The following is a 26,586-nucleotide window of genomic DNA, read 5'->3' on the forward strand; positions in this document are numbered from 1 at the left end:
GATTCAAAATCAAGTAGCTAGCTTACAGTCCCAACTAACTGAAGCAGAGGATCGAATCTCAGGAGCTGAAGATTCCCTAGAATCTATGGAGAAAGATCAAAAAGCAATACAAAACCAATCCAATCGACAACACAAATCGCTCCAGGAGATTCAAGATACAATCAGAAAGCCCAATTTAAGGATAATAGGTGTTGAGGAAAACCTGGAGAAGGAAGTTAATGGAATAGGCAACCTATTTAACAGAATATTAGCTGAGAAATTCCCAAATATCCAGAAGGAAAGGCCTATACAGATACAAGAAGCATTTAGAACCCCAAACTGACTAGACCAGAATAGGACATCGCCCCGACACATTGTGATCAAAACAGGTCAATAGGGTCCAAGGAAAGAATCCTTACAGCTGTTAGGGAGAAGAAAACAATCACATATAAAGGAAAATCCATTCGAATTACCCCAGACTTCTCAGAAGAGACCATGAAAGCAAGGAGAGCCTGGAATGAGGTATACCAAACACAAATAAAAATAACTACCAACCAAGAATACTGTACCAAGCCAAACTCTCATTCATAGCCGAAGGTCAAATAAAAGTCTTCCACAGTAAGGAAAAACTGAAACAATATATCTCCACAAAACCAGCTCTACAAAAAATCCTCAAAGATGTACTATACAGGGAAAATAATCAAGATCCCAATACAGACAGACAAATGAACCCTAAATAGTAAACATCAGATCAAGAAATGTGAAGACACAGCTTGGAACAAGATAGTGATAATGAAAGGACCAAATGATCATCTCTCAATCCTAACTCTCAACATTAATGGACTTAATTCTCTAATCAAACGACATAGGCTCATAATTTGGATCAAAAATCAAGATCCATCTTTCTGCTGCTTCCAAGAGACACATCTATCCAGTAAAAGTAAACATCTTCTAAAAGTGAAAGGCTGGAATCAAATCTATTAAGCAAATGGCCCCCATAAGCAGGCTGGAGTTGCAATCCTAGTATTAGACAAAATCGACTTCAAATTAAAAAACATAAGAATAGACAAAGAAGGTTACTACATACTAGTAAAGGGATCTCTCCTACAGAAAGATATAACCATTCTAAATATCTACACACCAAATGCAGGAGCACCCAACTTCATCAAACAAACACTACTGACTCTAAAAACACTCATAGACACAAACACATTGATAGTTGGGGACTTTAACACTTCAGTATCACCTCGCCATCAGATCATCACGCCAAAAACTGAACAAAGAAACCACAGAAATAAACAATTGCATAGACCAACTAGACTTAACCAACATCTACAGAATATTCCACCCAGCAACAACAGAATACACATTCTTCTCAGCGGCACATGGAACATTCTCCAAAATAGATCACATCTAAGGGCACAAAGAAAATCTGTACAAATTCAAAAGTATCAAAACCATTCCCTGCATTCTCTTAGACCACAATGGAATAAAATTAGAGCTCAACTCAAACAGCCACCACAGAAAATCCTACAATTCATGGAGACTAAACAACATACTCCTGAACCATCAGTGGGTCATTGAAGAAGTTACAATGGAAATTTAAATGTTTATGGAATTCAACCAAGATGAAGACACAAAAGACCAGCTCCTTTGGGACACAGCAAAGGCAGTACTCAGAGGAAAATTTATATCTCTGAATTCATACACCAACAAACAGGAGAAACAGCAACTCAATAATTTAAGGAAGCACCTTAATTTCCTTGAAAGAGAACAACAAGCCAAACACCAAGTCAACAGACAGAAGCAAATAATTAAAATCAAATCAGAATTAAATCAATTAGAGATGAAAAAAAAAACCATCAAAAGAATCAACAAAACAAAGAGTTGGTTCTTTGAAAAAGTCAACAAGATAGACAGACCCCTGGCAAACCTGACCAAAAAACGAAGGCAGCACACTCAAATAAACAAGATAAGAGATGAATCAGGTAACATCACCACAGAAATAACTGAAATTCAGACCATAATAAGGGACTGTTTTGCAAACCTTTATGCCAACAAATTTGAGAACTTGGAAGAAATGGATTATTTCCTAGAAAAAATTCATATCCCCAAACTCAACCATGAAGACTTAAACCTTCTAAACAGACCCATATCCAGTATTGAAATATAAACGGCAATAAATGATCTCCCATTCAAGAAAAGCCCAGGTCCAGACGGATTCACAGCAGAATTCTACAAGGTCTTCAAAACAGAACTCACACCATATTTCTCAAACTCTTTAATGAAATTGAAAGAGAATGGTCACTACCAGACACTTTCTATGAAGCCAGTATAACCCTCATCCCAAAACCAGGCAGGGATTCATCACGGAAAGAGGACTATAGACCGATTTCCCTGATGAACATAGACTCAAAAATTCTCAACAGAATTCTAGCCAATCGACTGCAACAGGTCATTAAAAAAATCATACACTAAAATCAAACTGGATTCATCCCAGGGATGCAAAGTTGGTTCAATATACGCAAGTCAATTATTGCAATTCACCACATCAACCGGAGCATGGTAAAGAACCACATTGGTTATATCACTCGATGTGGAGAAAGTGTTCGATAAAATCCAGCACCCATTTATGCTAAAAGCCCTGGAAAAATTGGGATTCCAGGGAACATTCCTGAATATAATCAAGGCAGTTTAAGACAAACCAACAGCAAGCATAACTCTAAATGGTGAAAAACTAAAGCCATTCCCTTTAAAAATCAGGAACAAGGCAGGGATGTCCACTCTCTCCCCTGGTCTTCAACATAGTACTAGAATTCCTAGCCAGAGCAATTAGGAAAGAAGAAAATATAAAGGGGATCCAAATAGGAAAAGATGAAGTTAAACTTTCTCTCTTCGCAGATGACATGATCCTATACCTCAAGAATCCCATAGACTCTACCCCCAAGCTACTAGAGCTGATCCAAAACTTAAGCAAAGTTGCAGGATATAAAATAAACCCTCAAAAATCAACGGCCTTTCTCCATGCTAACGACCCGAAGACTGAGGCTGAAATCAGGAAAGCAACTCCTTTTGCAATAGCCCCCCAAAACATAAAATACCTAGGAATAGCCTTAACCAAAGAAGTGAAAGACCTCTTTGATGATAACTTCAAAAGCTTAAAAACGAAATTAAGGCAGAACTAAGGAAATGGAAAAACCTCCCATGCTCCTGGATTGGGAGGATTAATATAATCAAAATGGCAATATTGTCAAAGGTTATCTACAAATTCAATGCAGTACCCATTGATATCCCAACACCATTATTTAATGAAATAGACGAAGCAATCCAAAAATTCATATGGAACAATAAGATACCTAGAATAGTAAAAACAATCCTAAGCAGAAAGAACAGTGCTGGAGGAATTACAATACCCAACTTCAAGCTGTATTATAAAGCTATAGTAATAAAAACAGCTTGGTATTGGCACCGGAACAGGCCTGAAGACCAATGGAAAAGAATTGAAGACTCAGAAATGAACCAACAGAACTATGCCTACTTAATCTTTGATAAAGGAGCTAAAACAATAGGTTGGAAGAAAGATAGCCTCTTTAACAAATGGTGCTGGCAAAACTGGTTCAACACATGCAACAAACTAAAACTAGATTCTTATATATCACCCTGCACCAAGATCAATTCCAAATGGATTAAAGATTTCAAAATCAAAACAGACACCCTGAAAACACTAAAGGAAGGAGTAGGAGAAACACTTGGGCTCCTTGGCGCAGGGTGGAACTTCCTTAACAAAGACCCAGAAAGCCTACATATCAAAGAAAGGTTGGACAAATGGGACTGCATCAAACTGCAGAGCTTCTGCAGGGCAAAGGATATAGCTTGCAAGATAAACAGAAAGCCCACCGACTGGGAGAAGATCTTTACCAGCCATTCAATGGACAAAGGCCTCATATCGAAAATATATGCAGAACTAAAAAAATTACCTTCCTCCAAAACAAAACTGCAGAGAACCAATAGCCCTCTCATCAAGTGGGCTAAAGACTTACAAAGAGACTTCTCTGATGAGGAAATGAGAATGGCCAAGAGACATATGAAAAAGTGCTCTACATCACTGGCCATAATAGCAATGCAAATCAAAACAACATTGAGATTCCAACTCACCCCAGTAAGAATGTCATATATCAAGAAAACTAACAATAACAATTGTTGGATGGGATGTGGCCAAAAGGGAACCCTACTCCAATGTTGGTGGGAATGTAAACTGGTTTAGCCATTCTGGCAAGCAGTATGGAGATTCCCCAGAACGCTAAATATAGAACTCCCCTTTGACCCAGTAGCCCCACTTTTGGGTATCTTTTCAAAAGACCACAAAAGACCACAGTAAAGCCACCAGCACAACAATGTTCATCGCAGCACAATTTGTCATAGCTTGAATCTGGAACCAACCCAGATGCCCCTCAGTAGATGAATGGATCAGGAAAATGTGCTACATATACACAATGGAATTTTATGCCTCTATCGGAAATAATGACATTGCCCCATTTGTAAGGAATTGGAAGGAGTTGGAAAAATTATACTAAGTGAAGTGAGCCAGACCAAAAGAAACATGGACTCTATGGTCTCCCTTATAGGGAATAATTAGCACAGGTTTAGGCAAGTCACAGCAGAGGATCACAAGAGCCCAATAGCTATACCCTTATGAACACATAAGATGATGCTAAGTGAAATGAACTCCATGTTATGGAAACGATTGTTATATCACAGTTGTAACTACTTTCAACGTCCCATGTGTATCTGTAGCTTCTATTATTGATGATGTTCTTGTATCACCTTCCTGTGGTTGTACCTACACTATCTCTGTAATCTTATCTGAGTATATTGGAAACCTACTGTACTGGTATTAGAACTAGGAAATTGGAAGGGAATAAAAATCGAGAGACACAGTGTAAAAAAAGACAAACAACTACAAAAGCAATACTTGCAAAACTGTTTGGTGTAAGTGAACTGAACACCTCATGGGGGGAAAGGGCAAGGGGGAGGAGGAAGGGGGGTATGAGGGATTAGGTAACAAACAGTACAAGAAATGTATCCAATGCCTAACGTATGATACTGTAACCTCTCTCTCTACATCAGTTTGATAATAAAAATTTGAAAAAAAATAAAAAGAATATGAACCGGAGGCTGGCTCAGTTGTAGAGCCTCAATCTGGCAATCATGATGTTCTGAGATCAAACCACAGTTTTTCAAATAATAAATTATACATGTGATTCATAGTCCTAGGAAGTGTGAGGATAAAGAGAAGTCTTCCCTCCTGGGTGTCTTGTCTTCAGCTTTGAGTAGCACTAAGCAGAGGAAGTCTTGGTGCAGCACTGTGCACCAGGAAATGGCTTCCCATGAAGAGGAGTTGTAGGCTTATGCTGGGTGTGTTGTGGACAACTTTGCTGACAGGACTAGACCAGGAGAGGATATAAAGCACTGGCTCCAATGTGATTGTAGAAGGCTCTGGGTTCTGCCTGAAATGACTGAAAAGGTTTAGGGAATCAGAGTACTGAGCTAGAAAAATAGGTGTGACAATTTAAGGACAAGGAAAACATATCTGTCTGTCTACCTGTCTTTCTAGATTTATATTGGGACAGTAAGGTTTGAGATGAGTGTGGGAGGTAGAGATATATACAGTAAAAGAAATGCATGGGGTGTTGGTTGCATGGCTATGAAGTAAGATCAGATGACTAGTGGATACTAAAAATGGACAGATTAGAGTGAGATAAGCATAGAGTCTTGGCGGCTGCGAATATGGCCTAGAGGCAAGAGTGCTTGCCTCCTATACATGAAGCCCTGGGTTCAATTCCCTAGCACCATATATATAGAAAACAGCCAGAAGTGGAACTGTGGCTCAAGTGGTAGAGTGTTACCCTTAAGCAAAAAGAAGCCAGGGACAGTGTTCAGGCCCTGAGTCCACGGCCCAGGACTGGAAAAAAAAAAAAGAAAGAAAGAAAGAAAGGAAAAAGAAAAAAAGAATAGAGACTTGGGTTACAGTAGCTTTGGGAGTGTAAGTCTTTGGTGGCTAAGATTGCTTAGGAATAACTGAATTCCTAATGAGGAATTAGGATAGTAGGGTAATTAAAGTCCAGCTTTTAAAAAATAAATTAGAGGGGCTGGGAATGTGGTTTAGCAGTAGAGTGTGTTCCTAGCATGCATGAAGCCCTGGGTTTGATTTCTCAGTACCATACAAACCGAAAAAGCTGAAAGTGGCGCTGTGGTTCAAGTGGTAGAGTAGTAGCTTGAGCCAAAGAAGCTCAGGGACATGTCCAGGTCCTGAGTTTGAGTCCCAGGACTGGCCAAAAAAAAAAAAAAATAGAACCTATAGCCCTAACACTGTGAATGTGCCCTGTCTCATCTGATCTCAGATGCTAAGCAGGAACAGGCCTGGTTAGTACTTAGTACCTGGATAGGAAAAAATGACTTAGAGCTTGGTGTGGCGATGCATGTTTATAATCCTAGTACCTGGGAGGTTGATATAGGAAGCTTGAAATTTCTATGTCAAGGCTAGAATTGGCTATATATTGAGACTCTCAAAAATGAGTACCGAATGAAATACTAGAATCTTTAGAGTAGAAAGAAACTTGAAATAGGAAGAAATTTGGTCAGGAATTTATGACAGTTTGAGGACAGCCCATTTAGCCCAGGACAGAAATTGTTGAAAACATGTTGGCTGAATTAGTTCGATAAAGAATCTATGTAACAAACTAATGGACCATGACATAGCAGATGACTATGGTATTGGGGAGGGAGTGAGGAACGTTTAGGGAGGTTGCTATGCTGAATTTCATGAGGTGGGAAAATGGTAGTATGGGCACAATTGAGTGAGGAAGCTAGAAAGATGGGATGGAAATTGTGTGACTGGACAGTTCACTCTTTGTGTGTGAAATAGTTTTTTATTAAAATAAAATCTCTGAGTGCAGAAGTTTTTGGAGCTGAGAAGATCAAATGGTGCCTTGATCCATTAAAATGTCAGAACTTGGAGTTGTCAATGACACCGGCAAATAAGGGACAATGTTTATCAGGATATTAGATGACAGAGTCAAGGGTGGCTGAGAATAGAGTGGAAAACCTGAGTCTAGTGATTCATCATGGTGGAATAATGGTCTGGGAGTGTAGGCAAGAGGATTTGGGGCCTGAAATTTAATTCTGAATGGCATGTGTTGAATTGACCATGAGGTTCCAAGGGACAAGCAAATTAAGACAAAGGGATTTGTTACTCAAGGAATGAAGACTTCAGAGAATACAGGGAAAAAGTTCAAAGCAGTAGGAGTAGCAGAACTGGATATGCAAGGAGAAACAAAGCAATTTGGGAATAAGAGGTGGGGAAAAAACAACAGAGAAAAGACAGAGCTTCAATTCAGGAAAGTGGAGTCATGTGACTTCATGCTTGTCAAGGTAAGCGGTCTTAATAGTTTTCAAGTTCACTTCTTGGTCCAATGGGAATAACCTTCAGCTTGAAAATGGGGCTGTCTTTCAGTGGCAAAGGTATAGAGAGGCATCTGTATGCTGGTGTGTTCTGGGTATTAAGACAAGATTGGATGGGTGTTCATAGGAAATGGAAAGACTTGGAAAAAATCACACTAAGTAAAGTGAGCCAGACCCAAAGAAACATAGACTCTCTGGTTTCCCTCATTGGTAATAATTAGTACATGTGTAGGATAGTTATAGCAGAAGACCACAATAGCTCAATAGCTATGTATGTATGAATACCTAAGATGATGCTAAGCAAAATAAACTCCAAGTTATGGAAACGTGGATTATCATTGTTGTTATTTTCAACATACCATGTGAAATTATGCCTTTTTCTTTTGCCTTTATTTCCCATGGTTTTACCCTGATGTCACGGTAACTGATTTTTGGTACCTTGGGTATTGTATATACATTTATTCGAACTAGAGAAGGGAAGGGGGATATTAAAATGGAGAGACAAAGGGTAAAAGGTGAACAATTGCAACAGCAATACTTAGAAGACAATATACTGTAAACCAACTGTACAACTGGGGGCTGGGGTGAGGGAGTAGGTGGGAGAACAATGAGGGAGGAGGTAACAAATTTGATAAGAAATATACTCATTGCCTATGTATGAAACTGTAACCCCTCTGTACATCACTTTGACAGTAAATGAATTAACAACAATAAAAAAGTTTGGATGGGTGGTAGGCTCTCAGCTCTTGGGGCTAGATAACAGACTGGGAGAGGTATGAGGCCTGGTTCTCACAGGGTGTTTGCTAAAAATCAACCAGGGTCACTTCTTTGGACCAAACCATTCCACTTACTCCAGTCCCCTTTTGTGAGAGCTCTTCAAGACAGTTTGCAGAAACTCTAAACATCTGTCTTCTGCGAGCCTCTGTGGATTCTTCCTCTTCTACTTCCTCCCAAAAATCACATTTCAGTTACTCTGAGATGCCTCTCATTTCCTGAATAAATTCTGCAGCTTCTGACTGGAATTAGTTCTTTACTGGGTGTGCATTTTTCATGTAGGTTTATTTCAGGAGTCCCCTGCCATTAATTAGCCTTCCCTGATCATCTTATACTGGTCTAAATGTATTATCTCTCATAGAACTTCAATACCTTTCAATACCTTTTTCTATGAATATGTTTTACTACCTCTATCATTAAACTCATTCCATATATGTTCTCCCCCCCCCCTTTTTTTTTTTTGGCCAGTCCTGGGCCTTGGACTCAGGGCCTGAGCACTGTCCCTGGCTTCCTTTTTGCTCAAGGCTAGTACTCTGCCACTTGAGCCACAGCGCCACTTCTGGCCGTTTTCTGTATATGTGGTGCTGGGGAATCGAACCCAGGGCCTCATGTATACGAGGCAAGCTCTCTTGCCACTAGGCCATATCCCCAGCCCCTCCCTTTTATTTTTTTTTTAATAACAAGCCTTCAACAGAGCCACGTGCTGGTAGCTCATGTCTGTAATCCTATTTACTCAGGAGGTTGAGATCTGAGGATTGTGATTCGAAGCCAGCTGGGACAGGAAAGTCTGTGAGACTCAATCTCCTGTTCATTACCAACAATCTCAAAGTGGAGCTGTGGCTCAAGTGGTCTAGCACTAGCCCTTAGCAAAAAATAACAGGGACAGCACCCAAGTTCTGAGTTCAAATTCCAGGACAGACAGACAGACAGACAGACACACACACACACACACACACACACACACACACACACACACACACAGGGTCTTCAAAAGCCCTTGGTTCTGAGCAACTTTCAGGCAAGACTCATGCTTTATATTCACACTCATATTCTCAGCATCTGTCATGATAGCTGGCACATAGTAAAATCCAGGGAATGATTGAGATAATAGGAACTGAATTAAATCAGTTTTCTAGGAGAATGCAATGAAAAAAATGATGCTGTGGCATTGTAGAAGAGAACTAGACTTAGAAAATGTATTAGAGTGCACCTGTGTACATAGGAATGTGCGCATTTGTGAGTAGGAATATGCGCATTTGTGAGGTTAGTGGAAGAGAAAAGAGATGCAAAGTTTGCTAGGTCACAGTTAATATCGTGATATCACTAGCAGGAACAGGAAAGGTACGGGGAGATATAATGCTGAGAGCAAAAATGATAAGTTCAGAATTGAGCCTTAGGTAGGACTTAAAGATGTCAAAGAAGCAATTGAAAATAGTAGCCGGAGGAGGAAAGTGCTAAGTTAAAAGTAATGAAAATCAAGAGAGGAGAGAGAAATCAAGGAAGCAGCCAGCAAGATTGTAATGGAAGAGCAATTATGGGAGATTTACCCTCTTTCCTACAGGCATTTAGTAGGAGAGAATTATTATTTTTGCTATTATTATCGTTCTCTTTAATACGCAGACACTATAGATTTAGTTAGCCTTAATTTCTCTTAACATAAAATACAGCTGTCTCTATAATCTACTGTCAGTCAATACTTTCATGAAGCAGAGAGGGCAGGTGTTATTCCCACTTTGCAGATGGAAATGAGACACTGGGTGCTTACAACCTTAACTGGGATAGAGTCCACAGGAGAGTGGTTCTTGCTGTTATTCTTTGTCCAGAACACCCCTGCATTCTCTCAGAAAGTGGGTGCATACCCTAAATAAGAAAACAAGTTTCCTATGTGTGTGAAGGCTTCTACTTCATTATAATTTTCAACAACACAGGGAGGTTGGAAGTTTGACCTATGTGTCTGTGGTTTTCAGGTCCCTGCAGCCCTTGTCATGGAGAGAAGTCACTCTGGCAAGCCGCCACTCTGGTGGCATGTGGCCATTTGTAACTGCAAGGTTACAATTTGGCCAACAGCTTCACAATTTCATCCTTGAGTTCCTTCAGACTCTTGGGTAGGTGCCATCTACTTTCTGTGATTTATTTGTTTCTAAATTTGTCAATTAGGCCTAAAGCATCTAGTGTTTTACTACCGTTTCTTTACTTTTCTTCCTTTGTTCTAAAAGACAATTGGGGGTAAAGAATTATTTTTAGCATATTTCAGAGGAAACACTTTGTGTATAACTTGAGGTTTATGTAGGATCAAGACTGTTTATATTAGCTAAAGACTTAGGATTATTTACCCTCTGTAGTTTATGTAGAGAGAGGAGGTGGAATGGTATTTATTTTCTTTATTCATCAGCCTGGGAAATGCTGTTGCTTCTCCCTGTCTTCTATGGCAACTACTATAAAAAAGTTCAAAACAAGCAGACTGAATAGTAAATCTACATGGCTGGAATCTCTTTTGTTTTTCTGGGGAATTTTCTGTGACATCTGTCATGTTTTTAGGCTAAAACCTTGCATTCCTTCTTGATTCTTCTTCTACAGAAGTTGTCCAAAGTTGATGATGACCACATGGGTTATCTTTCTTAGCTTTTAAATGTGATGAGTTGCATTCATTAATTATTTTAATGTTAAAAATGTAAAAAAATAATGTTTAATTTCAAAGACAAAGTCTACTTGGTCATAAAGTATGATATTTTCTGTATTTTGATGACCTGTTAAAATGTTATTTAGAAATTTAACATCTACCTTCATGAAAGATACTGGTCTGTTGGTTCATTTTGTAATAATACCTTTGTCTGTTTTAGGCATAAGAGCAATCTAGGCTTCATGGCTGAGTTTAAAATTATTATCTAAAGTTTTTGGAGGAACCAGTTTAGAACTGGTGTCATTTATTTCTTTGAATGATTGTTAGAATTTACTAGTAGTGCTAATTGGGCCTGGAGTTGTCTTTGTGGGTAGGCATTAAGTTTAAAACATATCTCAGCTACATATATATTGTTAAGTGAGATCGAATATTTGTGTCTTTCAAAAGATTGGTTCATTTCATCTGACTTTTCTAATTTATAGCTATAGTGTTGCTCACAATATTCCCCTTTTTACTGTGCTAGCAGCATCCAGCAAATTCAATATGTGTTTTCATTTTTCTTCAGTTCAAAATACTAGTTCCCCCATTCCTTTTTATTTTTTGTGCTTTTAGAGATCCATCCCAGGGCTTGATGCATGCTAGGCAAGTTCTTTTCGATTGAGCTACATCTCCAGATTTCTAATTTCTCTTTTGATATCTTATTTGACAGTCCAGTTACTTAGAATTGTTTATTTAATATTCAATGTCTGGGGGTATTTCCCTTATATAATGCTGCTACTGATTTGTACTTTAATTTCTTTATGATTAGAGGACATACTATGTATGACTTGGATCTTTTAAAATTTGAGATTTTTGGAGTCAAAGTGCTTTTAAAAAATTCAGAGGGCTTCAGCTTGGGGGACAGGCAGCAATGGCTTAGCTCTCCATTTACTCCTTGTTAGTAGGCAACAAGCAAATGGGCTGTTCCTCCCTTGCTTCCTCTCTTCAGCTTCCCAACTTTTATATTCCTTCATACTCACAGAGGGCCCTAGAGCAAGCATGAAATTCGCTTGCCTTATTCCACAGAATGGGAGGGAGGAGTGTGGAGTTAGGCTGAATAAAGTTAGAAGAGAGAGAGACAAGGAGCACAAATAAAGTAGCAATCCAAGGAAGGCTGAGCTGTGGCTATAAAGAGATACTTTTTTTTGCAGCTCATAAACTGACTTTGAAGGCAATTCCAAAAGTGTTTTGAGCAATGGAAGCATTTCTGGATGAGGAGTGTAGCCTAGGAGATTACTTTAAACGACAGCACTCATTTGAATGTATGAGTTCCAGAGGGCTTCAGAAAAAAATTAATCATCATTTTTAGTTAGATATGTAACTATTTTTGTGAACATTCTAGACTCAGTGCAGTATAAACATGAAACAAATTTTCCCTTCATCTGATAACTGCCTTCAACCAAATTTTTATCAAAATATTTTTCCTGACTTATTAATGGCATCACAGACATTTTGGTCACCTTCAGTTATTAAAAGCTCCGTATAGTATTATCTAATTTCTGGGTTTGGCTAGCACTAGAAGGTCTGCAGTGAGGAAAGGGCAGATTCTTTTGTTTCTCTCTTCCTTTGTATATATTTTTTAATCCTGGAAAGAGATAAGATAAGTGAATAAGTATCTTAAATTCATTTTTTGCATGCCATCCTGCTCCACCAAATGAGGGGTGTGTGTGTGTGTGTGTGTGTGTGTGTGTGTGTGTGTGTGTGTGTGTTGAGGACAGAGTCCCTGTGAGTCATTTATAACAATGGGGAGAGTTTGCATAAGGGGACACCACACTTGCAGGCTGTATGTCTATTCTCCAGGCTGGAGGGGCTACATGTAGGTGGAATTATCTGGGGTAACTGCCAAGATTTTTCCTTTAGAGGAAGTTTTCAGATTCCTGATATAATGAGCAGTGAGAATTTAGTAAATGGGACAGTGACCCCTCTTTCTGTCTTGCTGTCTCCTCATTTATTCTTCAGAGGCTGAAATAGACATCACATCTGTTACCTAAGCAGATACTAAACAGGGAAAAATGGGCCATCTTCTCCCTCTTCCTATGTGTGTGTGTTCTGGCATCCACAGTCTTTACAAGTATTTCTCTTTGAGTACCCACATTTGACTGGGAGGATGTTACGGACCTAAGTGGAAAGGAAGGAGAAAATCATTGAAGTCCTCTAATATAACAACCAGAAAGTATTAAGTCTTAGTGTGGTAACAAAAGCCCCCTAACTCACAGGAGCTTAAAACTGTAAAGAAAGTTTCTATTAGTGGCTCATGCCTATAATGCTAGCCACTCAGGAGGCTGAGATCTGAGGATCATGGTTCAAAGGCAGCTCAGGCAGGAAAATCTGTGAGAATTTTTGTCTTCCATTTACTGTGAAAAAGCTTAAAGTGGAGCTATGACTCACTGGTTGAATACAAGCCTTAAGAAAAACGAAAGAAAAAACCCAAAGAAAAAAATTCTTGCTTAAGACACTTGCATATTGCTAGTTTGTAGAGAGGCTCTGTTCATTGCTATCCATGCAGAAGCTACCATTAAATAGTGTCTAATACTGTGCAGAAGAGAGAGGGAGAACTATAGGAGGTCTCATTGGTAATTTTCCATGGGCCAAAAAGCAACATTGACCCACAACTAGACAGTGTCCTAATGTAACAGGAAAATGGGGATATATGATTATTGTATGTCTAAAGGGGAGAAGAATACTTGACAGACAGTACAAACAATTATGATGCTTAGTCTCCATTCCATGCCTCCAGTGGTTCTTTCTCATGCCTTCTTCCATACTTCTCCATGTTCTGCCTATACATGTTCTGCCTGACATGCTTGTAGCCAAGTCCTTAGTGAATGGAGGCAGACCCTTAATTATATATCGTTAAACATCTGTGCATGTCTCCCATATTCATATATGTATGCATGACACTAGTTCTGCCCCAGGGCAAAGTTCAGGACTAGTTGCTGGAATGGAAACTTGGATTTGTAGATCCACAGTTGAACTTAACATGGACATATCTGAATATAGGTTCCTTACACATTATGGATACTTAAATGTCTTGTGAAAAACATAATGTCAATGGATAAAGAGATGAAATTCATTGTGGAGAAGATTTTCTGTATACTCGTTAAGACCCAGGTATATTCTATACAGAATTAGTGTCAATGTGAATCCAAAGGCTGAGTTAAAGATATAAAACTTGGTGAAATGATAATCTAAGAAAGCTCAAATCCTCTTGCTTAAAAAATACCAGAAAGGCACATAACAGGATTGCACTGTCTATCCTTGTGGGAGGGAAATTTCCATTGAGAAGAGTGGCTAAAACCAAAATATGGAAGCAACCAGTGAGAAGTCCTTGAGCCTTTTAAGATTCCACCACTCAAACAGGGTGCTTTTTAACCTTCATTTTTGCCATTTCTTCGTATTTGGCATCTCCTCCTCTGACATTTTTTGGCCAGTCCTGGGCCTTGGACTTAGGGCAGGAGCACTGTCCCTGGCTTCTTCCCGCTCAAGGCTAGCACTCTGCCACCTGAGCCACAGCACCCCTTCTGGCCATTTTCTGTATATGTGGTGCTGGGGAATCGAACCCAGGGCCTCATGTATATGAAGCAGGCACTCTTGCCACTAGGCCATATCCCCAGCCCTCCTCTGACATTTTTGTGCCTGAAAATTCTGAATATCCCCTGACCACTGCTCCCCATGCTCTTTTCTCCCCTCTTGGAACCACATTTTTGCATATATGGAGTCATTGCCACACCCTTGCTCCTTTCAGGAACCTCATTGGCTGAGCTGGGTGGTTGAGGACTGGGACCTGATTGTGTTTGACATCCCACAGTGTCAGGATCTTGCTGATGTTAAAAAAGTGAAGGACAGTAAGGGCCCATGGGGAGTGTTTGGTGGCTGGTAACATTACATGAAGAACCTTTGCTTTTTTTTTTTTGGCCAGTCCTGGGCCTTGGACTCAGGGCCTGAGCACTGTCCCTGGCTTCTTTTTGCTAGCACTCTGCCACTTGAGCCACAGCGCCCCTTCTGGCCATTTTCTGTATATGTGGTGCTGGGGAATCGAACCCAGGGCCGCATGTATATGAGGCAGGCACTCTTGCCACTAGGCCATATCCCCAGCCCCAACCTTTGCATTTTATTCACTTAGGCAATGAAATATCTCATGAACATTTTGGTATTCACTGGCATCATGGAGAGAAATGTTGAATTGGGGATCTGGGTTTCAGATACAGAGATTTGAGCTTCTGGGAACAGAACTCCAGTTTAGGAAAGATAGGTGTTAGGGAGGAGAAAGTGAATAAGCCTAATCTCCCACAATTTCTACATGACAGTATTTCAGCAAATATTTTGCAAAAGGATTTTGTGGATGAACTTCAACCTGCAAGAGGTTCTGTTTCGTGGCTCAAAGAGCTGTGCAAATGATTTTTCCTTTTTTTCCCCCTAAGAAATGAACCTTGCTTCAGCTGACATTTAAACCTATATTTTATTTTACTAGCCTGTCACATTGCTCCATGGCTTTTGGTCCGACATGCTACCTAGAAAAAAAGATACTTACAGGATTATAGGTCTATAATAAAGAATCCTGGTATCTGTTATTTTTGCCTATATATAAAATTTATTAATACAACTCAGATCCCTGACTGGATTTTGCTTCTCTTAGGAATTTGTCAACATCCATGGAAGTAGTAATTTAAAATACTAGTGGAGTTTAAATAAAAATGATCCTAGATAGCCAGATGCAAGGGGTTTACACCTGTAAATCCTAGCTACTAAGGTGGCTGAAATAAGAGGGTTGCAGTTCAAAGCTAGCTTGGAAAGGAAAGTCTGTGAGATTCATACCCAATTAACCACCAAACATCCAGAAGTAGAGCTGTGGATCAAATGGTAGAGTGCCAGCACTGAGCAAAACAGCTAAAGGACAGCACCCAGGCCCTGAGTTCAAGTCCCAGTACCAACACACAGACACACACAGACACATACACACATAGACACACACACACACACACACACACACACACACACACACACACAGGATCCTAATAGATTTTTTTCAATGATCTCTCCTCTTAGTGGCTGAAGTCTGAGACACTATAAGCCCAAGTACTGCGTGAGAGCATTTTGGTTCTTTTATTTTGTTTCATTGTTCACAAAAATACCCATGAAATTCTTAGATCTATAACCATAGTTTTGAGTCTGTAAACATATCTGAGCAACAAGTAATCCTCTAATTTACCCACATTGGGCTAAATTTGGCTCACCATCTACTTGAGGGAAAAAAAATTTGGTTAGAACACAAGTGTTGTCATTGTGTTCATTTTTGCAAAGCCAAAAATACTTACTCTGTGGCCCTTTGCAGGAAAAGTTTGCCAACTCCTGGTCTAAATAGCTTACAACATAATGAGGAAGACAATTCCAACAAAGACTTTTTCTTTCTTCTTTTTTACTTTTGTCTTTCTCTCTCTCTCCTCTTCTTCTTCTTCCTTTCTTCTCATTTTCCTCTTCCCTTCTTTTCCTTTCTCTACCTCCTTTATCTTTTTTCTTTGTCTCTGTCTTCTGTCTCTCTTAATGGTAATCTTCAGGAGGAAAATGATGACATAGTCATAGTTCATGATGATAATAATCATAATTATGTTCATGATGATGATGGTGATGATGATAATGATGATGAAGATTACTGTCAAAAGTCCCAGAAGAAGGCTGGGGGTGTGGCTTAGTGGTAGAGTGCTTGCCTTGCATGCATGAAGCCCTGGATTCAATTCCTCAGCACCATATAAACAGAAAAAGCTGGAAGTGACACTGTAGCTCAAGTGGTAGAGTGCTGACCTTGAAAAAAAAGAAGCCAGGGACAGTGCTCAGGCCCCGAGTTCAAGTTCCAGGACTGGCAAAAAACAGAGTCTGAGAAGGGCCTTTTTATTTTCTTATTTTATTTTTCCTTCCAGTCTCCATTCTTCTGTTCTCCTCATAAGCAATCAACTACTTTCAAAGTATCATTTTGTGTGTGTAATGTGTATTTACATATGTATTATATATCTATATGTTTACTTATAAAGTATAGAGTTTTGTTTTGCGTGCATGTCCTTTTAGTTTTTGAGAGAGATATTATATATATATAATATATTATATATTATATATATAGTGTGTGTGTGTGTGTGTGTGTGTGTGTGTGTGTGTGTTTCTACTAGTACTAGGCCTTGAACTCAGGGCCTGGGTGCCCAGTTCCTTAGCTTTTTTGCTCAAGGGCGGCACTCTGACACATGAACCACAACTCACTTCCAGCTTTTTTGTGGTTAATTGTAGTTGAGTCTCCTAGACATTCCTGCCCAGATTGGCTTCCAACTGTGATCCTCAGATCTCAGCCTCTTCAGTAGCTGGGATTACAGGTGTGAGCCATGGGTGCCTGGCTGAGACACTGGATTATTTGTCTGAAGATATTACTCTTTTCATTTCTGATTATGCTTTAAGGCCTCTTCATGTTGATGTGTGGATATATACATCTGATATACAGGACTGCATGAGAACACATGGTGCACACCTCCCCTTCCACATTTTACATTCTTCCAGCGATAAGTAGACACATTCAGGGCATGTTTATGACTCCTTAGCATTCACCTGTCCAAGTCCATTAGCTGCTATTTGTATAGCCTACAGATAACTCTTCCTGTGAACATCTCACATATGACCCTATTTGGATCTGTGGGAATTTTTATTTTTAGATATATAACCTATGCCTATATAACAGGCATGTTAAATCATAAGGTATGTGCATGTTTTTGTGCAAATCATATAACAGTGTTTTCTCTGACAGTGAAGTTGGTTTATTCCCCTTATGAACAATGTACAGGGGTTCCAGGGTAGCTACATTCTTTGCCCCAATATTTGGAATCATCCAGTTTTCTAATTCTTTCCAGTATAATTGGTATAGAGTGAAATCTCAACATTGTTTTAATTTACATTTTTTTTCTGATTACTAATGAGTTTGAGTGTCTCTTGATATGCTTCTCAGGTTTGGATTTCCTCTTTTAGGAATTGACTGTTTATATTAGTTTCTTAGTTTTCTCATGGAGATGCTGTCTTCTTGTTAATTTGTAGTTCTGCATTCTAGATATTAATTCTTTGTAGTTTTAAATATTGAAAATCTTTGTCTTTTAATTAAAAATTTCCATGGTGTTGTTCAGTGCACAGAAATACTAAATATGTTGCCATAAAATGTATTGAGTTACTGTTTTCACCTAACATTTTTATTTAGGAGATTCTATTCTCCCCTGCCCCCACCTAACAAAGATAATCTCTTACATTTCTTTTATATGGTGTTGACTAGGAATTGATTTATTTTTACCTATTGAGTCAAATTCTCCCAAAATGAGTAAATAAGTCTTTTCCTTATTGATTTATAGAACCACTTTATTGTGGGTTATGTTTCTATGAAGTTATGGATTTCTGGCAGTTCTTTTTATCTACTTATCTGCTCTTATGTTAATGTTATAGGACATTTAAGGAAGTTATAACAATGTTTTTCAGGGCAAGTTTATTTCAATTAATCTTTTTCAATGATTACTTATTTGGAGAGATTTTTCATACACTTGTTAGAGTGATGTATTGCATACAGATTTGATTTACAATTTTAACTCAGTTGTCTTATAAATTATTAAAAGTTAATCAACATCTCTAGATTATTAAATAATGCCATCCAAGGAAATAAATCTCTTTCATTAGTTTTAAATTTTACTTAGGAAATATTCTGAATGTTAACTTCTAGATATTTTATGGCGGTTCATGGTGTTGTGATTGGTATTTTAGAATATTTAGTTAATTTTTTAAAGATTAATCTTATACAAAGCAATCCTGTTCTGGATAATTATCATATTTAGTTAGAGGACAGTTTAATCATTTGCCTTCCAATATTTTTACTTTCCCTGTAACATTGACCTCTAGTACTAAGTTGAAGCAGATTCTATTTCTGCAGCAATTAATAGTATTATTTAATTATTATATTTCTGTAATTTATTTATAATTATTATACAACTTTCTTCATCCTGAATGTGGGGAGTTATGGTATTGAATTTTTGATGCATTTCTGGACCAAAATACTTGAGCTTGATCACACACACACACTCAAAACACACTGCTTACTCATGAGTTGTTAATTCTGTCTTCACCTTTTCTTTTAGTGTTTTTGCCTCTAAGTTATATTGTTTCTATCTTATTTCACAGTCAAGATTTTGTTGGGCTTGAAAATAGGGTTTTATACCTTGTTCTGCTTGCTTAATCACAGTAGGTGCTCTACCACTTCTGCCATACCTCCAATCTGACATTTTTCTGGTTAATGAAATTTACATAATAGGAATGAAATCTTGTAGACTTTTCTGCAAGGACTGGCTTTGAACCATTATATTTCAGGTCTCAGACTCTTGAGTAGTTAGGAGTACGGGTGTGAGTCATTGGCCCTCCATGTAATATTTTTTTTTTTTAAACATTGTTTAAGGCTGGAATTAAAAAATTTTGTAAGACTCTCCCATAAATTATCTGGCTAGTTTTGGGACAAGAAAGCCATTGAATGTTCCTTATAGCTTGTTAAAATATTTATTGTTCTCATTAATTTCCCCAAACATTTTGTTGTCGTTGCTGTTGGTGGTGGTAATGAGTCTGGAACTCAGGACCTGGGCACTGTGTCCCTGGGCTTTTCTGCTGAAAGCCAGTGCTTTACCACTTTGAGTAACAGCTCCACTTCCAGTTATGTGGTGGTTAATTGGAGATAAGAGTCTCATGGATTTCCTACCTTGGCTGCCTTTGAACTGAAATCCTCAGATCTCAGCCTCCTGAGTAGCCAGGATTATAGGCTTGAGTCTGAAACCTTTTTGATTTAATTTTGGCATTTAAATTTTGTTTAATGTATATGTTCATTTTGTCATGTCTTCAAATACCACAGCACAACTTTTATTTCTAATTCTTTCTTGCCTCTCTTCATCTTTCCCTTTATTCCTCCAATTTTCCATGCCTTCCTTTTTGTTTCTTTCTTTTTTCCCATTTATTTTTTCTTCCCAGGGATGGCATGCTATATTTCTCTATTCTTTTTGATGAGTCTTTCCACAACTCATCATATTTTTTTTTCATTAGGAAAATTCATTTCTCAATTTATTAATTTATTAATCTTGTTACAAGTCCTACTCTCTGTTTTACTGATTTTTTTTTATATTTGTCATTTCTGTTTTACTTTCTTTGGGTGTGTGTGCCAGTCATTGGATTGAACTCAGGGCCTGGGCACAGTCCTTGAACTTTTTTGTGCAAGATTAGAGCTCTATCATTTGAACCACAGCTCACCTGCTGGCTTTTTAAAGAAAATCATGGTTAAATGGGGATAAGAGTCTCACAAGCTTTCCTACTTGTGCTGGCTTTGAACTGTGATCTTCAGATCTCGATCTCCTGAGTAACTAGGATTTAAATGTAAGCCACCAAGGCCTGTCTTGTTTTCCTTACTATACATTTTGTTCCATTGGATTGCTATAAGCCTCTTTTTTTCTGACTTCTTTAATGACATGCTTAGCTAATATGTTTTTAACTTTCATATTTCCTAATAATTTATTTATTTATTTATTTATTTATTTATTTATTTTGCCAGTCCTGGGCTTGGACTCAGGGCCTGAGCACTGTCCCTGGCTTCTTTTTGCTCAAGGCTAGCACTCTGCCTCTTGAGCCACAGTGCCACCTCTGGCCAATGCGGTGTGGGGAATTGAACCCAGGGCTTCATGTATATGAGGCAAGCACTCTTGCCACTAGGCCATATTCCCAGACCCCTAATAATTTATTTTAAACTCTGAAATTTTCTCTGTGAATGACTTAACTAATGTCCCACAGATTTTGACAGGTGGTGTTTTAATTATCATTCATTCTTGAGTGTCTCTAAAATTCCTGTATTTTGTGTTGAACCCAAGAACTGTTTAATAAAATGTAATTTCATTTTCTGATATTATTTTTGCTTTCCCTTTTGATAAATTCTAATTCTATTTGATTACTGTTGAAGAACATAGTATACTTGATATTGCTGCTAAGTAAATTATCAAGATTACTTTAATGATCATATATGTGGTTGAGTTTTATAACAGGAACGAGCATTTTCTCCTTACTGGGGAAGTGTGTGTGTGTTTATATATGTGTTTTTTTAAGCATTGTCCAGGCTAGCTTTGTGCTTGTGATCTTTCTGCCTCATCTTCTGCGGGCTAGGATCAGTTGGGATAAGATGTGTTTAGTGCCTAGCACAAGGTTGGATCCATGGTGGGTACTTGATAACATAATTTTTGTTTTTTTTTTCTTTTAAAACAGTTTCTCTGTTATCATCTAAAAAGTAATGCTGTAACTTAAAAGTTTTCTGTTAAAAGAATCAATAGTAGTAAATGTAATTATGGAATAGTATAAAGTATAACACACATAAAACAGAAAAATGGTACATATGTGTAGTTTGGGAAGACCAATATGTCAATGAAATTATTTAAGAGTTGTGGATAAGCATTTTTGAGTAGTCCAGATGGCTTGATGTATTTCAAGCATGCATGTGAAGCCATGGTAGACTAAACTTTAATTTCTTTTTCTCTTGGCCTGTGGGTCATCCTTTGCTCATTCGACAATATTAAGGGAAGATCTCTTCTTTTAAAATGTCTCTTAATTGAATCTAATAATAGCCTAGATTTAAATTCAACTGATTGTGCTGTATATTATCTGTATATTATGATAATAGTTGCATTTTCACTGAAAGTTGGCTAGAAGTTTACTCCTACTTTGAGAAATATGATTATAATTGATGCAAGCCTTCTGGTATTGTACAGTGACTTTTGGTATTGCAAGGTGACTTGGCTTCATAGCAGAAACTGCTTTAGAGTTTTGTCACACAAGTTAGGATCATTGTTATAGTAGCTCCTTAGATCTCCAGTAACAAATGATTAAGTTTATAATAATGGTGACTGTTTAGTATTTACCCATTTACAGAGGTTTTATATAAACATTAATCATTTTATTCTTTACAACCGGAATTAAAGATAGATGCATAATCCCAGTAATTCAGATGGGGAAACTGAGGCTCTGGGAAGTTAACACAGATCTAAAGTCAGATAATTTAATACATGACAGAACTAGAACTTAAGCCCAACTCTGCTGACTCTGGTGCTTTCTGCCTTTGTCTACCCCACCACTATTATTACTTGGCTTCAGAAAAAAATTAAATAAGGCAAAGGAACCTTTATACTCCAAATATCCTTTTATTGTATTCCAAACTATTGTGATAGGCTTGCTCATGTAACTAATCAAGGACACAAACAGGTCTAAGAGGTCAGTATCCATCTAAGCAATTTCATTCATGATTTAAAATCATATTGAAATTCTGCTCTCCTGTGAGATGGAAAATTTTGTGGGTTATTGCATGTTTTTTGCTTAAAATTAATTAATTAGTTAATCACTAGTTTTACTGTCTTGCCCTGGTGTTAAGGCAGTAGTCTGGTCTGGGAGAAAGAAGAGGAACTAGTATGGGGTGGTAGGTCAGTCTCTGCTTTTCTTGATAGTGAAAGTAGCAAGGAGCTTAGAAAAAGCAGGCTCCTTGTTGACCTTTGCTGCCAGGCCTACATTTGGGGAGCAGATGAGTAGAATGTTGGGGCTCATCCTGTGAAGGGAGGAGGGAGGAATGTGGGGTAAATGATGACAAAAGACATCCTGTTTTTTCTTATTGCCAGTAGTTGCAACAAAATACATGCAGAACAGAAACGGTAATAGGAAAAATGAGAAAAATGAGAGTGCACAGCCTTGTGGTCCCAGTTGAGGCTGCTGTCCTCTGTCCCTGCCTCCTGCTCTGGAAGAAAGCACTTGCTTAGGAGATTCTGAACCTCCCAAGAACTAAGGAGTGTAGTACATATTCCTGAAAGTCACAGTGACAGGCGGGAATGTGGCCAAACGTCCCTCACCATTCATTCATCATCTCGTGTAACAGGCTGCTGCTGTGCAAGGTTCCCATGGGCCAGCTTGTTTTTGGCAGTTCTGAGCATCCCCAACTTCCTCCAGGCAGCTGGCTCTGTTACCTTGGATGACCTTGGGGTAGGGGGCAAGAGAGTTTTGGACAAGTGAATAAACTTTGTCAGAGGATCCATCTGGTGTTCTAGTTTGTATCCCTTACACTAGTAAACTCATTTCATTTATCTAGCAACCCATTAATCAAACTAGACCTGATTTCCCCTGATTTACAGAATATATAACCCACACCCACCGTAGCCTCACAGCTAGTCAGCGTTAACAGTTGGATTTGAACTCATATTTGACTCCTTACAGTTCCTCTGGTACATGGAGTTCTCTCAGCTGTGCAGTTAGCTCTCAGTAGAGAAGATAACACCGCCCTAACTCTTCTTAATATGAATAATAATGGAAATGATGAGCAAGGATGATGATCCTCTCATCAACAGTGCATAAGCTTCCACTGGAAGCTCCTGGATTTTGTTCGAATTTCATCTTGTCTGATTTACAAAAATTAATGAGCTACTAGATCTGGACCTGGCGTGCCTTGATAAAAGGACTTATTTTTAGTGTCTTAGCATTTAAAAGGACCAGTTATAATTTCATGCTTAAATAACACTAAATAAAAGCCAGTGTTTGTCTAGCATAATTGGAAGAAGCAAAGGAAGAGGAGAACAGTTATTTCCAAACAAATGGCACGAATGCATCTTGGGAAACATTTGAAGATCAAGAATGTTCAAATAAAAAATAAATAAAACACCAGGAGTTTCATATCCTTCTTGGAAAGCATATCCCACTAGCCTTTGGGGACACGAAGGCCCACCCCAGCAGGCTGGCAGCGATGAATGTGTGGCAACAGAGGTGAGAGCCACCGGCAGGGTCGCCTCAGTTAAGAAGTGAACCTATCCATCAAACAGCCAACTTGGGCTGCTCAAGGATGGGGGAAAAGGTGCAGGAGTGTTAGGCCCTCCCTTTGTGGACTCTCTCATGGGTGATTTGTTTACTTGTCACTTTGCTTTTAACCTCACCATCCTCATGGCCTCTGAGACCACCTGCCACAATACCCACTGCAGTGGGCAGAAAGCTGGCTGGAATAAAGAAGGGCAGAAGAAATGGTAACAGAGCAGCTCTGTCAGACCTCTGAATCACGCTAGAGTCCAGTTTCTTTTCTTTCCTTGGTCTCTGCAGGGACTTCTTCCCAGAAGCATCTCAAGGCCCTGCCCCTACCTGGCCTCACCTCTCTTCACACGTCCCAGTGCCCAGTCCCGGCTTTTGCCAGTCCCTTAATCCCACGGTAATTTTTTTTTTGCTCTGTTTGTGAATTTGCATTTCTGCTGACTGCAAGGATCAGTTTAATTTCATGGGTGTCATTTCCTTCAAGAAATCTCTGTCTGAGCAGCGGCCCATCGAATCCCCGATAAAACATATTTTCCTACGGTAATGATTTTATGGGCCCATAAGTCATGAATTTATTATGATCTCAGTCCCTGCTGCTGATTGCTGTAAAATGCAAAGTAATTAACAGCGAGCGGTAGCAGTTATTCCCACCTGGTAGCGTGTTCCTTCGTTCGCTGATGGGTTTGATTAAAGTAATGACTGAAGAGTGAAGCCGGGCTGTAAAATATTAGCATGATTAATGCTGTATCCTAAATAAGAAACAAAACTAACGGGCAAGTCTGAGAAATTAAAAAAAAAAAAAAGAAACATACACAGTCCTTTTGCTGCCCCCACTCCCACCTCCCTTAAGCAATTGTTCCAGCTCATTTCAGGCATGTCTTCCTTCCCATTAAATAATGCATGTGTTCCAAGGCCAGGGGCTGGTTAGCAGAGCATATCACACAGTTTCTATAACATCTAAAGGGCTTGTGTTACTTCCCCCACCCTTTTCATTTGGATTTTCAGATTGGAGCCCACTGGGGTATACTTTGGGCCAGAGTTAACATAGCAGTTAAGGGTTCCTCCCACTCTACGTCTGGCAAGGACCTCTGTGGTTCCCATCCATCAACTAAGGAGGTGGTAAACTAGGTGAGAGGGCTTTGGCAACTTCCCTTTTTCTCCATGACCAGCTGGAACCAGGAGATAGCTGTAGGGCTAAAAGAAGGATCTCTAGGAATGTCTGAAGCAGAGAAGTTTGAAGTTGATAACTCTCACCTTCACCCTTCCAGGGTTGGGAATAACTCATTTCTACTATAGCACCAATGCCTATGATAGTGTCCAAACACGTAGCTGCCCTGTGTCCTGCTGCCTCTTATGCCTCTTATGCTCCACCTGGAAGACCAGGTTGGAGCTTCACTTGATGCTGAGCTTGGAGGTAATTTTGCTGGTGGAATGCTTGAGTCTTGGCTTGTCAACTCTGAGTGCATCCCATGGTACAAGAGAGCCAAAATGCTGGAAGCAGGCTGCCTATTGGAACAGCTGGGGGTAGAGGTAGGCAGAGCCCGGGTATGGGGTCCCAGAAGGTGGCCTGCTAATGAGGTCAGGGAGAGGTATGCGGTTTCTACCTTTGCCCTTCTCAGTGCCTAGGAAGTTAAATTCACATTTTCTTTGCAGGCTGGGTGAGAAAGAGCAGGAGGCGTGTGAGGATATGCAGGAGATTTCATGGAAAGGACAATCTTCCTCCATGGCTCTAGAAAGATAGAGGGAAACTTTCCTGATGAGAGGTTTGACTGATGGCTGGAAAACTCGGGCTGTAGGAAAGACAAGAATCCATTTCATCAATCATTATTGGATGGTAACTATGTGTCAGGCACAGGAATACAGTCTCTGCCATTGCAAAACCTCACCCGCAAAGGGCAGGAGTAGAACTAAGAGCTTAGGCAGGGACTCTTGGTTATCATGGCTTTAAAGGGAGATGGTTAAGGGAGAATGCCATACTACCTTCCTTGGAAAATGAAGGTGTCTCTTCTGAATACTTTGTGGGTTTGGAAGAGAAAGATCATTTCCTGTGGGGACAAATGGGCATCTTTATCTTGTCTTGTAGCTTAAGGAAAGCTCAAAGTGTTTAGGAACTACAAGGTTACTAAGAATGGAGAAGTGGGCGACAGGCCTGCGTGAACTCCTTTATAAAGATTCAAGGCACCAGTTATGGAGAAAGAAATGACTGATCTAAATCTTTTCTCAGAAAGATGTGATGTCAGATCCATGTCTTCCCCATTAACCAGTCAGTGGCCCTTTGCTTAATAGATTGTGCTTCATATGCTAGGTTTATGGGGGCCACACTTGAAACCAAACAGTTTCCATCTGGCTGTATTTAGGCAATGCACAAACAACAGCTCCAATCCTAACCTCAGCAACTGTCACAAGTGCTATCCTAGGCAAGTATTCATCAGAAAAGCATCAAGCTCTTCCTTTAGTAGAAAGACAGCTGCCTCCCTAATGGAAGATCTTCTTGTGTTTTTCTAATCAAGGACAAGGCAGAGACAAGGTGAGGTTATGGGTCAGGTGAGAGGACATAGAAACTATAAAATGCACTTTATTCTCCTTTTCCCCTCCTTTCGTAATCACTTAAAGAGAATCATTCCCTTTACATGATGTTTCTGAAAATAGATAATGAACTTGTGCCTTTCTGCCTTTCCTCCAGTGGCTGTTGCTTCTGTCAGGGACAGATGAAGGAAAAGTTATTGGGATCGAGGTCCTGGCACCAGGAAGATAAACGCCAAGCCCTCCCTCTCTCCACCGCTGAGCAGGTCAAAAAATGATTGCGTTGGGCGTGAAGGATTTATGTCTGCCGTGAGTCAGTCAGAGTGTCGGGG

The sequence above is a fragment of the Perognathus longimembris genome, chromosome 11, assembly GCF_023159225.1.
Source record: "Perognathus longimembris pacificus isolate PPM17 chromosome 11, ASM2315922v1, whole genome shotgun sequence".
NCBI lineage: Eukaryota > Metazoa > Chordata > Mammalia > Rodentia > Heteromyidae > Perognathus > Perognathus longimembris.